The 10,992-nt window shown below is 37.6% G+C and overlaps 1 protein-coding gene across 1 annotated transcript in view; it reads right to left on the bottom strand.

The window, feature by feature from the left end:
- The window catches only part of Fgf14 (fibroblast growth factor 14), a 339,751-nt gene that overhangs the window by 220,574 nt on the left and 108,185 nt on the right, over positions 1-10,992 (bottom strand). The window lies entirely within an intron of this gene.

The following is a 10,992-nucleotide window of genomic DNA, read 5'->3' as shown; positions in this document are numbered from 1 at the left end:
GGGTCCGGCAGTGTCTCAGAGGGTCCGTGGGTCCAGGGCGTGCTGGACAGGTCTCAGCGCCCGGCTCTAGCTGCCCTCGGGCAGGTGCCGCCGCCGCCGCCTGCTCTCGGCTTCTGCCGGTGATTGTCAAGTGCTTTGGAAATCAGCATCTGGAGAGAGCAATCTTCTCCCCTGAGATCGCTAATCAAAGCGCTGCGTTCCCACCCCACTACACCCCCACCACCTATGTGGTCTCCCTCCTATGTATCTCTTTAGAACGGAAAAAAAAAAGTATTTATAATAATGATTTAAAATAATAAAACGAAAGCTAGAAAGGATTGCAGGGGGTGAGGTGATAAAACGCAGAGCCAAAGCAGGTGGAATGGAAGGAATATCGTGCGCTTTTTCTTAGAAGAAACTCGCAGGTTTCTGAGGCTGCCGCGGCTTAGCTGAAGCTTCTGGGTCTGAACGTGGCTTCTGGTCCACAGAAACTCTGAGCAGCGGTTGGAGGGCGAGGTGGTTTCTGCTCTCCGGGTTAATCCCTTTAGCACCAAAGTCCCCCCACTGCTGCTAGGAGGTGGGAAAAAGGAGACCAGGAGGGAGGAGAGTATGTCTGGAAGAAGGAGGTGCCTCTGCTCCTCACCTAGTCTACTCAAACTTGCTGAACTCTCCCTTCCTGTGTTAGGAAGGGTAGGTTTATCGTTTTGAAACGGCAACACAGAGCAAAAAGAGAGAAGAGAAGCCAGGCAAAATGTTATTATGTACTATGGAAAGACCCCATTCCCCAAATTCCTGGCCAGCCCTTGGAGCAGGAAATGACAGCCGCTGCCCGCGGATGGAATCAGCAGCTGGATACGATCAATGTCCAGGAGAATATTGAAGAAGACAGGACAGAAATATTGGGGGTATGGGAAAGGGGAAAGAAAGAATGTCGCAGCATTCTAGTGACAGCAAAAAGCAACCAGACGGAGGACACTCTAATATGAACTGCCGTCTTTTGGCAAGCTCTGTTACGGAGCAAAGCCATATGAACTGTGCCTGAAATTCAAATATAACATCTGCTGCCTCCTCCCTTCGGCTTTCTGCCTGTGACCTGACAGTGCTGTCTTGGATAATATGAAAATATGAAAGTCCAAGAGGAAAGGAGAGGATGGAGGGCACCTGCAAAAAGGAGGTTGGGAGAGAAACACTTTATGCTTGGATGAACACCGATTTTGTGGTTTCTAGGATACACTGGAGTGGCTGAACCAAGCGTGGCTTTTGCTCCAGGCTTCTTCCCTATATTTTGCTTATCATCACAGGAAGGTAAAGCAAAAGAAATGTAAAACGAGAGTTCTTATAATTCAGTGCAAAGACAGAGAAAGAAGACTCATTTGATAATCAAGAGACTTGTAAAAATCTTCTCCGGTGACTGCGTTAGAGCTGAAAGGGGACACACACTGCACAGACAGCCCTGGGAGCAGTTCTGAACCAAAACATACTTTTTCTTTGTCTCAGGAATAGGCAGAAAGTACTACAAAGACTCGCCACCAGGCAAGAGGGAGAATTGCCGCCAAGAACTGGTCACAGGGAGTCTGGACACCTGCTTCACACACTTATTCATGGCCTCTCCAAGAAGCAGGAGCTGCTCCGCTGCTATTTATTATGTTTACTCTATATTTACTAACAAGTCTCCTTTGGGAAAGAGAATTTTATCTAATGGGGAGGGGGTGTGAAGATTTGGGTTCAGTGCAGATGACACTGACTTTAGGATAATTTATAACATTTAACATTAAAGGGCATACTCTGTAAATTTATTTTCTTCACCTTGCTGTTACATCTAAGAAAGACCTTAATTGCTTAAAGGAATATAGCAGCTACTTTGCCAAAGATTTGCAGTTTCTGATTACCAGGAGATAGTAAAAGTGGAGAAAATGGGATGCTAATTATTTTTGTCCTGCTTTTATGACTTTATTTTCTGTTTCATATGTCTTTGTTCTTCCATTTTCAGTGAGTATGTATTTATATTGTATTGCCCTGTACCTGCCTATAAAGAGGAGAGCCATCTATACAGAAATGGACATGCCTAATAAAATGCCTATTGACATATATCTGCCCTTTTCTGGTTCACTGGAAAAGCCCCACTGAACATTAAGAGCCATTACTCTTGACTTTCATTATTAAGGAGAAGCCATTTGGGCATTTTAGAAGTTCTACTTTAAAATTTCTGAATGAATTCATGATTAAAGCAAATCGTTTTATCTAAACCTTCTTGTAGTGCTTTTTATCAAAGAAGAAAATGTTAAGTGACCTTTTAAATTTACTACAACTCACCAGCACTCCTAGTTTGTTTTTAAAGATTTTTTAAAACTTTGGATGTATGTGCCAAGTATGTTAATTTGAAAAGAATGAGATTAAACTTCGTGTTATTATGACTATATTTTCTTTCCTGGCAGGTTTTCATACTGCAGTCATTTCCCAAATCTCTGGGTTGGGGAGGTAGGCAGGGAGGTGGTCTCTTGGCTCCTGTGGACCCTTTCTTGTGTTCACCAACCTCCGTATGAGGCGAAATTCAGCACCGCGGACAGGGACCGTGCCCTGGCAGTTCCCAAGCAGAGGCCAGTAGCAGGGATTTCAAGAAGCTGCCTGTGACACGTCTCTGATACTCTTCCCACTTAAACGCAGTTTTTCTCCACCCTCCACCTTTTTTTTTCAGAATGGAATGGTAATTAATCCTTACAACTTCTAATGACGTTAATACCACACCTTGGATCACAAAGCCTTTCTGCTTTTTCGATAACAGAGAAATACTCTGCTTGCTTTCTTGATGCTTTCAGACCCCTGGCGCAGCGCCTGAACACCAGACTCCTGGGTCTAGGGGTATCTATTCAGATCGCGAATCTCACAGACCTCAAGAGGTCGTTTCTCTTCTTTGTGGTTTCTTATATTAATAGGAATTGGGGGAGACGGGCAGAATTGGAATGATCAAAGTCTTTCAGCTTACACCCTGCATTTTCCCTCTTACCTCCCCCTAAACGCTGGTTAGTTGTTTACAGATGGAGATAAGTGAAAGAAAACGCAAGAGAGCCATCTGCTGTCTTAAGCTGTGATAATAGAGCTTGTGAAGCTGGGTTGGAAAAGGATTCCGGCGCGAACAAATCCAAAGGTTACTATAACACAGAAAATTATTTCTCACTCATCATAACCTTCTTAGGGCTATTAATTTCGCCTTTGACGTTATGAAGACACGCACACACGAATGGAGTGCTGTCCAGGTAGTGTAGCTCCAGACCAGATGGGAAGGAGTCTGAACTCTTTTCAGACCGTCTTGGTTGATTCTTGATTCTACAACTCCCTGGCTGTATGGTGACCACTAGAAAGTTGCTTTGTTTCTCTCAGTCTCAATTTCCTCTTCTTTTAAATGTAGATAAGAAAATCTGCTCAACTATGTTTAAGGTAAATATACTAGTGCAGCGTGTGGTCTGCTGCTCAACAGATGACCCCTAATATTATCACCATATTCCATACCCCTCATTTCTATCTTGTAAATTCTTTTTCAAATTATGTGTATATATATGCATATATATATATGCACATAAATATGTGTCTATGTGTATCCATATCCATGTATATTTCCTCACTTTCTTAACATGACAAGATTTTAAATAATCAGAAATGTAAGGAAATATCTTACATTTTTGGTGAGAGAAGTCTAAGTTCAAACCTGAATCATTATTTACTAGATTTGTGAACTCAGCCTTGTAAACCAATTTCCCCAGCCAAGAGACTAATAATAAAAACATTGCCTTTCCTCTAATAAGTTGTTATGAGGGCCTATGAGAAAATACTTCTAAAACTGACAAGTGTCACATGGACATCAGTGCATCGGAAGGTAATTTGTTCGCCACTTCTCTGTGCTAGAAGATCTCCTGAAGCTGCTTATGTCCTCTTAGACTTCCACTTGCTTGTGTTGCTCCCTCTATCTGGAATGCTTCATTGACCCTTCTTCATGCTCCTCTTGGTAATACAAAGCTGTGGCTATGACCACTGTTGGAGCATGACAAATAGAGCTTTAACTGTGTCCACGAGTCATTCATTTAACCTCTCTGAGCTTCAGTTTCTTCTTCTGCAGAACTATCCTGATTATGATGATTTAAGAACATATATACTAAAGTACTTACAGCTGTACCTGACACAAAATGGAAAATTAATAAACAGTAGTTGTTGATAACCACTTAACTCTTCATGATAGGTATTAATTAATCCAAGGGTCAAGTCTTTACTAGGTCAGTATATATGTCGATTCTGTAGGAGAAAATCCAACTGATTTTTAAAATTAAAAAATAGAAATAAATAGAGCTTTGGGCTCTGTCCTCATGAAGTGTACAGTCTGGCTTAGCTTTCAACAGAGATACCTTCTCTGGAAAATCTTCACGCTATCCACCCCAACATCACCATCTCCAATTAACACCAAATCTTGTGTCCCTTCTAAATGCCTATATTAACAATTAATGCCATTTAGCCTAACAGAAGCTAGAATGATATCTTCTACAAAGATGCGCAACTGGCACCTTATATGTCACGTGGTCAAGACCGAACCTCCTCTTCTTACAATCTCCCCTGTCTCTAGAATAGCCACCCTTGTCCCTCTCATTCTTTAGGCCAAAAGCTTTGGCTTCACATTGATCTCATTCTTTCTTTACCACCCCCCACTCCCATTTGTACTCATCCAAATATATTCACTCAATTTTTCAAAATATACCCAGAATATGATGTCTTTCAATATCTCCACAGCTACCTTCAAACCATCATCATCTAGACTACCTAATTGGTCTCTTGAGATCCACCTTGTTCTTCTTCATATCCCCTCAACATTATAGCCAGAGCATTAAAGGTAAAAAGCAGATGACATCACAACCCTGCTCAAAATTCTACACATCTGCAGAAACTGCAATCCTCACAGTGGCCTCCAGTGTCTGGCATTATTGTGTTTCACCTTGGCCTTCATTTGTTCTCTGACATCATCATCTCTCTCTCTCTCTCCCTTCACTCACCCCTTGCTGATCCTCAACCCACCTGATACCTCCTGTGGCAAGATGTAACTGTTTGTTCCCTGACTCTCACCTCCTCCAATTCTTTGCTTAAATCTACTCACTAAGCTATTCAAAACCACAGACGACAAACATAGACAATCCCTGCCCTCCTGGCTTTATAGTTCTACATAAATACTCAGGATTTTAAAAATTTCTATGTATTTTCCTTACCTATTCCCCCCTTTACAATATAAGCCAATGAGGCTTATGTATCAGCCTAAATGTAAAGACAAAGTATTATCTCATCTTTCTTTGTTCAATGACACATATCCAGAGCTTAAAATTGCGTCAGCAGAGGAGGTGCTCAGTAAGTATTTGTTTATAGAAAAATTAAGAAGTTGGATGCATGGACAGACAGTTAATACCAAGTAAAAGGTACAGAAAATCTTGCTTAGGCCAGTCTGTCAAGGATGAATTACCCCATGGTGCTTGATGTCTTTAAGCAACAAGACATCTAAAATTCCATCTAGATTACATACAATCTCAACCCTATAAGTGGGATAAAAAGAGTACTTTTGCCTTTGCTTGATGGCTTAAGCTTAGCCAGACATGACGTATAGTTTGAGTCTGAAAGTCAGTAGGGCTTTCTGGAGGCTGTGAACACTGACCTCTCTTGAACAAGAGAGAACGTCACTACTGGTCCTTAGGATTCAGCCCCTACCCCACCAAAAACATATTGTTTTCTCCCTTGATTTTAGGTTGCCCCTTTTTGAATTTGCTACTTCCAGGCCATCACAGAATTTGAAACCATATGAAGATATTTTCCAGATTTAACTATAAACATAAAAGTAAACGAATCCTAAGGGAAGAAAATATATAAAGAAGAAAGTGCCTTACTAATATTGGTTACATTATTAAAGGGGGCACTTTGCCCTTGATTTCTGAGTTTCTATGATGTTCTAGGTGATTTTGTTATATGTATGTCTTGAATTCCAAATAGATAATTTTTTGCATGGTTTGCTAAAAAAAGTCCAGTTTTTATTATTAATTCTTTTTCAAGTAAACAAAATATCCAAAGGACATATATTGTACATTAATGTCTATATTAAATTCTCTCACTTGTTATTTTTCACAAAGTAATAATCTGCCTGTTTTTCTTTAATGTCTGCCATTGCAACAGGCACTATTTCAACTTTCCCAAATTCATCAACTCTAGGAAACTATTAATTTAAAAGGCATCATTATTTTACATATCAAAAAAGGAAAAAAAAACTCTTTATTAAATTATATCATTCCATGGATTAGTCTACTAATTTCAGATGTTTATACATAAAAGAATTTTCATCTTAAGATCAATGAGATATGGTATAATAGCATTATACTACTCTATAGATGGCAATTATAACTTTGTCAGCCCTGTTGTGCTCTCTGTTTTGTTTAGATACCATATATCTAAACAAACAAAAAAAAATTTAAGTGAAAAAAAAAGATTTTAAGTGCTCCTGAGCACCTGTATTTTGAAACAACTCTCTGTTGTTGATATTTTAATGTCCACAACTCCTAGTAGCATGGAACTGAAAAGGCACATGGGGTGAAAATAACTCTTCCACAAATATTTCCTGTGTATGTATTTTATCATCTTCACACAATGAGTTGCTCATTCCATTTCATCACACGGTTTCTTCCTCTATGTCAATCACTTTTGAAATTCTTAAACATCTCCTAAATTAAGGATAAAATATGGGGTTCAACATTGATTTTGCAGAAATCAATTTATTACAAGATAGTTTGGGGTAGGCTTCAGCATGATGAAAAGTGTATATTGGCATTTATTTTCATCTTCTCTTTGGGACTAATACCTTCTATTTGAAATGTATATTTCTGGAAACGTGGCCAATATCGATGTCTCTTGTTTTTACTAATTTAGAAAAACACCAAAATAATGTTAACAATGCTCTTGACACAAACTTTCAACTAGTTAATTAAGACTCATTATAGTCCAAGTACAAAATCATATTTTATTTTTTTCTATGATAGTATTATTGACCTTTATTTAAGATTCAAAGAGTAATCTAAAGCTATGTTAAAGTATTTAAGAGTTTCAAAAACTAAGTAATTAATTGTATTAACGCTATACCAGTCTTGTTGATTAACTTTGCTGAATTTATTTATTTTTAGTAAGCAACAGATTTCCATCTATTAAAAAAACCTGGAAGGAATTTTATTGTTGCTTGATATTTTGATTCAATAAAGAAAAAACTGAAAACCATTGGTACCAAAAATTTGTGAGCATCTTTCCCTATAGAATAATACCAGATTGATACTAACAGATGGCTTAACTTTACAAATCTAGTATATTTTTAAAATCTGGCTAATAAGTTGGAAAAATATTCTTAGCAGTTTCCAGAATTCTATATTAAAGTGAATTTATAAGGTGGAAAGCATTCAGTTTCAAAGTTGTGAATATTCACTTATCTTTCCTTATTATAAGTTAGTAGTGGAAGATAATAATGCCATTAATTTTAGTGATAAATTAGTGGATTTTAAAAGATTGTTGAATATCTTAGCAGACAAAATATATTATTCACTTTCCAAAAATGTTTTAGGTAAAATTTTCATTTCTGATATCAATGCAAAGATTCTGCTTATGCATATGATACAACCTTATCTGTAATTTAACATTATAATTAATTTTTATTCAATGATTATTAGAGTATCTACCTTAATAGGAATTAAATGTCCTAGATTGAGATTGTCCTTGCATTAGTGTATATGAGTTATGTACATATATAAACATGTGCATCTTCACACATGGACACACACACACACATACACACCAAAACATGTAAATAAGTTTCTGATTCTACACAAAGATAATTATGAAGCATTAGTGATTTCCAAAGAACAACGATCTGCAAACTTCCAATTCCCAATGTTATAGTTCAAAACTGTTTTCATTACCACCTTAAGAATGTAGGCTTAATATATCCAGAATATATAAAAAACTCAAAAAGTGCAATAGCAAAAAAAAAAAAAGACAAAAATCCAAAATAATCTTACTTGAAAATGGTCAAATTATGTGATTAGACCTTTAGACATTTCTCAAATCAAGATACACAAATTGCCAACAAGTATATGAAAAAAATACTAAACATTACTGGTCATTAGAGAAATGCAAATCAAAAAGTCACAATGATACACTATCTCTACCCAGTCACAGTGAACATCATTAAAAAAGTAAAAAATAAAATATTGGTGAGGATATAGAGAAAAGGGTACTATTAATAAACTCTTGATAGGATTATAAATTCATACAGCCATTATGAAGAACATTATGGCGGAGCCTTAGATAACTCAAAGTAGAACCACTGAGATAGGGTGTAGCTCAGTGGCAGGGTGCTTGCCTGGAATGTGCAAGGCCCTGGGTTCTATCCCCAGCACCACTAAGTAAATATAAAAATAAATATGAGTAGAATTTTTATACCAGCCAGGCATGACACTGTGGGGTGCATGTAAAAAGGAAATAAAATCAGCATATAAAGAGATCTGCACACGCACATTCATAGAACACTCTTCACAATAGGCAAGATAAGGAACACTGGGGTGTCCCTCAGCAGATGAACAGAGGAAGGAAATGTGATATGTATACACAAGGGAATATTAATCATCCATATAAAAGAATGAAATCCTATTATTTGAGGCAAAACAGAAGTAGTAGATGTTATGTTAATTGAAATAAGCAGGGCACAGAAAAATGAGTAGTGCATATTCTCATTCTATTGTGGATGTCAAAACAGTTTATCTTAAGGAAGAGAGTAGTGTAGTGAGCAGTGAGACAAGTAGAGGGAGGTTAGATTACAGACATCAAGACCAATTCGACGGGAATCATCAGCTGCCATGCTCCACAGCATGGTGGGATGATGGTAGTTTACCACAACCCATCACATATCTCATAAAAAACTAGGAGAGAGGAATTCAGAGGCTCTAGAGATACGGACACCATATATATGTAAGAAGATGGAAGCGCCAATTACCCAGCTTTGGTCATGTATGCACATGTGTTGAATGGTCTTGCTGTGCCCCATATGCATGTAAAATTATATGTAAATTAAAAGGAAAAAAGAGAAAATAAATGTTTCTAGATAATAGTGAAGTGGAAATGAAATTAATGTTAAAGTGGAGGATATATTCAAATCATAATTCTTTCACTTTGAAATAACACTATATATCTCAATTTAGGAAACATCTAAATGATATATGTGTAATGGTTGGTGAAGTGCTTTGAGATTGAATGAAGTGGGTGCTATGATGTCCATTCAATGGGAGAGAGAATTAAGCCCCACGAATGTTTCATGGTTGCCAGATTTTTACTGCTAGAAAGTAGAACATAAGCAAACTCTTGTTTTCTTTACTATACTACCTGGCACCCAGAAGCAGTTATTTGGGATCTGACTATCATAGCACCATGGGTAAAATAAGTACCATCATGTGAAGCCAAGGGCTCCTAGCAGCTTTGAGAATAGGTTTAGGGTTATCTGTGATTCCCCTTGAAAATCATTCTAAAAAAGTTGTGCATGTGAAGTTTTATAGCATCAGGGGTCACAGTTTTTATCCAACTGTTTAAGAAATCTATAACCAAAACCAGAAAAAGAACCCATGCCTGCCCAGGGAGATGAAGAAAGAATGACAATGTTATAGTTCATGCTATGTTTTCTAACTCTAATGCACACTCATTGCAAAAAATTTGAAATATAATAATAAGTGATAAGTACAAATAATCTCTAATCCCAATATTAAACTTTTCTACATTTTTTCCATTTTATTAAAAATACCTTTACATGAAAAATTTCTACAGTGTTTTTGGCACAATTTAGTGACAGCAAAGTTACAATTGAGATTAAACACCAGTGTATCAAAGGTCACATACTCTAGTCATATGACCTCAAAGTTCATCAGGGACTATTATATTCTATAGTCCTCCAAAAGCTCTCTGAAACTCAGAGATTGCTTCCCTCTAAATCTTGCTTTGAAGTCTCTAGTCCCTGAGAGAAATTATACCTCAGCATGTAGAATTTCAGGAAATCCAGCTAAATACAAGAAGCCTTGGAGTTCTGAAAAAGTAGCTATTAGTCTGAAAAAGTAGCTATCAACCTATCTGTGATCTTATAATCTACATTTGAAATATGTATCTGAAAATTAATTTCCAAAGTACATGCACTTAGGGAAATATGATAATTATAAATCTATGACTTATTCCTGAGCCTAGTTTCCACTTTATGTATAAGCATTGAAAGAAAAAAAAGATCTTTAAATTTTCTCCAAATCTTTTTCAGTAACCTACAGTATCAGTTTCCTGTTGCTTCTATAACAAAATACCACAAACTTAATTGGTTAAAAAATACACACATTCATTCTTTTATAGTTCTAGAAGTAGGAAGTTCCAAACCAATTTCATTGGATTAAAATCAAGATACCAATAGAACTTTGGGGAGGATTTGGAGGAAGAATCTGTTTCCTTGATTTTTAAAAAGTCTTCTGGAGGCCACCCTCTGGGGCCTGTGATCCATTCCTTGTGGTTCCTTCCAGTTCTGATTCTACTGTCACCTCTCCTAACATGGACTTCAGTCTTCCTGCCTCCCCTTATGAGGACTCTAGCAATTTCACTGGGCCTATCAAGATAATCCAGGGTCCTTAACACAATCACATCTGAGAAGTTCCCTGTACCACACGAATTAATATATTTCACAGGTTGCAGGGAGAAGGAGGGGGGCAGCATTGAAAGACTCCTATTCAGTCTACCACAAAGGACCCACATGGAAAGAGAACTCTTGACTAGCACACCGTGGTGACCCCCTGACTCTACTACCATGGACAGTTCCAGGATGCCAGATTTTCCATGAAGATTCCTGTTCCTATGCACAGGTGTACCTATGCACCTGTGTGTTCTCTCCTTCTCCCTCTCCCTCTCCCTCTCCCTCTCCCTCTCCCTCTCCCTCTCCTG

Source organism: Marmota marmota, unplaced genomic scaffold (assembly GCF_001458135.2).
Source record: "Marmota marmota marmota unplaced genomic scaffold, marMar, whole genome shotgun sequence".
Taxonomy (NCBI): Eukaryota; Metazoa; Chordata; class Mammalia; order Rodentia; family Sciuridae; genus Marmota; species Marmota marmota.
The sequence above is the reverse complement of the archived record's forward strand: the minus strand, read 5'-3'. Positions and strand labels throughout refer to the sequence as shown.